At 38.7% G+C, this 3,813-nt stretch overlaps 1 non-coding gene across 1 annotated transcript; it reads right to left on the bottom strand.

Annotated features, from left to right (window-relative positions):
- Window positions 1–2,500: 2,500 nt before the first annotated feature.
- On the bottom strand, window positions 2,501–2,607 carry LOC141616486 (small nucleolar RNA R71). Its single transcript, XR_012530832.1, has one exon. It is a non-coding gene; the product is annotated as a small nucleolar RNA R71 (small nucleolar RNA).
- Window positions 2,608–3,813: the final 1,206 nt, after the last annotated feature.

Genomic DNA, 3,813 nt, shown 5'->3' with positions numbered 1-3,813 from the left:
TTTACCCTTATGCATCAAGACTGATGTGACCATTATTTGAGCATATTTAGTCCCCGAATTAGCCTCGTTCCTAAGCTTTTTAGTGCATAATTGGGTCATCTACTATCTTTAGTTCTTTGTTTTGCATATTCTTTGAGGTTTTGTTCCCTTGGTAGGAGAGGAGTGCAAACCTTGCATTTTCATGGCAAAATAGAGCTAAATTGATCCAATCTAATGACCAAGCATCAAAGAGAAAGACAAGACTAGAAGGCCTTTGTACATATTATAGTAGATGGGCAATGATGAAGAAATCCTTGCATCCTCGACTAAATCCCGGAGGATTATTGGAAGAATAAAAGAAGAAAAGAAAGTTGTGACACAATCCGCCCGTCCAACTAGGCAAGACGCCCGTCCAAGACGTGAGGAATCCGAGCGTCTTTGCCAGAAGGACGCCCGTCCAACAGCGCCACAATCCGCTCGTCCAGCCTATCAATCCGCTCGTCCAGCCACCAGGAAATCCGCCCGTCCCGACACCTTGGATGCTCGGATTCCCTTACAGGCCCACACGACCTTTTCTTCCCTCCATGAAAGATGCGCATATTTATGAAACACCGGCAAAAGGGAGACCGACATCTCTTTTGAGAGGAGTGATTCCTCAAGGACTTAATCATCATTTAAGCCCTTAGTAAACCCTAATTTGTGTACCTAATCCCCACTATAAATACCCTATTAGTCTAATTAGATAATCATGTTCTTCATATCAATCTTTAGTGTAGTTTATATCATTCTAATCTCTCTTTAATCTTGTAATCAACTTCTAATCAAATATTAATACAAATCTCATTTCCTTAATTTCTCTCTTATTCATCTTTTATTATGGGTAATTGAAGATTATTTGGGTTATTATTGGGAGATTGACAACCTTCCAATCAATCATCAAGTACTTCTATTATTCTTTGCTTTATTTTGGAATCATTAGTAGGTATAATTCTCTTAATCCCTTTTTAATTATTGTTAATCATCTTCATTTATTCATCATGTTTTGCTTTGTTAATGTGATTGACAACCTTGTTAATATGTCAAACTTGGTAATGAGTGAGTAGTTTCCTTAACTAGGGTTAATGGGTAATTAGGGGAAACCAACATGGGGGATGATTCATGCTTAATTTAATATGCTTTCATAATTTATTTGCTTGCTTGTTGTGATCTCAACTTATGCACATGTTATGTTTGATGAAATGCGAGCCTATGAATCCTTGCATTTTTTACCCATCACTTACCTTTTCAATGAGACTTGTAAGACATAAACCAACTCGAGTCTCATTAGACCATGCATATAGTTGAGTAGGGAGGATTAAGTCGACTTGTAGGTGTTGTACAATCTAATCGATTCGGCTCCTGGACCCAAACCTTCCTAGGATTGTAAGATATAAACTAACTCGATCCATCACAACAATAATTGCTTGCTTATAATTTGAGAATATGTTTGTATGATCAATTCCCATGAATCCCCTATGACCCCATGACACCCTAGTACTTTTAATCAATTGTTTACTTCTCGTTTTAATCATCTTGCTTGTTTACTTTTAGTGCTATTTAGTTTAGTGATCTTCTTACATCAACCCAAATTGTGACACCCCTAGACACCGCTACTTGCAATCGAAAATCCTACATCAATACCCGTCCCTTGGGATCCGACCTTTACTTGCCTCTTTACTAATAGTAGAGTTTTTTGTGAAGTTATAAATATAGTTTTGGTCTAGGTGCTCTTAACGACAAGTAACCGAAAACTAAATCTCCAAGTGAGTCCGACCAAAAATGGCGCCGTTGCCGGGGACGGTGTTAACTTGATTTGATTTTCTTAGATTGTTATTAGTTGTGTCTTTCTTTGCCTTGGGGAAGTAAAACTCCTCAATGTTTGTTCTAATTGTTTTCGAGTTGTTTGATATTTTGCATGTCTAGAAGATCACAAGGTAACTTGTTACCCTTTGATCACGAAATTGAAAGGACTTTGACAACCAATAGAAGACTTGCTAGAGGTACTTTGAGAGGTATTGGTGAGGTTGTAGATATTCAACCAAACAATATTGAGTTCATCAACCCTTTTGCAAGAGAAGGTGAGGAGAACCCAACATAAAATTCAACACAAAATCAACCCACAATGCCTAAATTTTCACCAACCGAGGAGAACCTACCCAATGGTACTCCCACACCACAACACTTAACCGGAAATTTCATTGCCAAATCCGCATTTATCCAATTAGTCGAAAGAACCCAATTTGGGGGCATGCCTAGTGAAGACCCTCACTCTCACATGGAGACTTTTTGTGACAATTGTGATGCGATTTCACAAACCGGTGTAACTCAAGACCAAATTCAATGGGTCTTATTCCCTTTTTCTCTAATCGGCACCGCGAAACAATGGTTGAAAGGCCTTGATAAAGCTACTCTTGGAATTGACTCTTGGAAGAAGTTGGCTCTAGCTTTCTACAAAAAATTCTACCCTCCGGAAAAGACTAACATGCTAAGAGCTCAAATTACGGGTTTTAATCAAAGGGATGAAGAATCTTTGTATGAAGCTTGGGAGCGGTTCAAAGGAATTTGTCGCTCATGTCCTCACCATGGACTTAACGAGTGGTTCTTGGTACAACAATTTTGGAACGGTCTTTATGAAGAGTCAAGAAACATTCTCAACATGGGATCAAATGGTATGTTCACCGAAGTTGACGATAATCAAACTTGGAACAAGATTGAGGAAATGACGGTCCATAACTCACAATATAGTAGACCTCGCAAGGCTACTAGAGGAGGAAAGCATGAAGTGGACTCTATTACTCAATTGGGTGCTCAACTTAGTGCTCATATTGATACAATCAACTTGAAGTTTGAGAAGGTGATGTGACCATAATTAGAGCATATTTAGTCCCCGGATTAGCCTTGTTCCCATGCTTTTTAGTGCATATTTGGGTCATTTATTGTCTTTAGTTCTTTGTTTTGCATATTCTTTGAGGTTTTGTGTCCTTGGTAGGAAAGGAGTGCAAACCTTGCATTTTCATGGCAAAATGAGACTAAATTGATTGAATTCAATGACCAAGCATCAAGGAGAGACAAGATTAGAAGAACTTTGTACATATTATAGTAAATGGGCAATGATGAGAAAAGATCCTTGCATCCCCGAGGAAATCCCCAAGGATTTTATGAAGAAAAGGGAAGAAAAGAAGAAGAAAGCACGCTGCATGACAATCGGTGCGTCTTCCCAAGAAGACGCCCGTCCACGAAGCCACAATCCGTGCGTCTTCCTTACAAGACACCCGGGCAATAGCATCCAGAAGACGCCCGTCTTCTACCAAAGACGCCCGGGCAGAGACAATAGAATCCGGCCGTCCCGAGCCTAAGACGCACGGATTCCAAGACAGCACAACTTCGTTTCTTCAAGCTTCAAGAAAGATGCCCATCCTTCTAAAAATACCGGCGTTTCCTTAAGTAGGGACTTAATCGTCATTTAAGCCCTTAGTTAACCCTAATTCCTACACCTAATCCCCACTATAAATACCCCATTAGTCTAATTGGAAGAGCATGTTCTTCTTAGCAATCTCTAGTGTAGTTAATATCAATCAAATCTCTCTTTAATTTTGTAATCAACAATTAATCAAGTTTTAATACAAGTTTTATTTCCTTAATCTCTCTTTTGTTCATCCTTTATTTTGGGCAATTGAAGATTATTTTGGTTATTATTGGGAGATTGACAACCTCTCAATTAAGCATCAAGTACTTCTTTTATTCTTTGCTTTATTATTGGAATCATTAGTAGGTATAATTCTCTTAATCCCTTTT

The sequence above is a fragment of the Silene latifolia genome, chromosome 11, assembly GCF_048544455.1.
Source record: "Silene latifolia isolate original U9 population chromosome 11, ASM4854445v1, whole genome shotgun sequence".
In the NCBI taxonomy this organism is placed as follows: domain Eukaryota; kingdom Viridiplantae; phylum Streptophyta; class Magnoliopsida; order Caryophyllales; family Caryophyllaceae; genus Silene; species Silene latifolia.
This window is presented reverse-complemented; position numbering and strand designations above follow the sequence as displayed.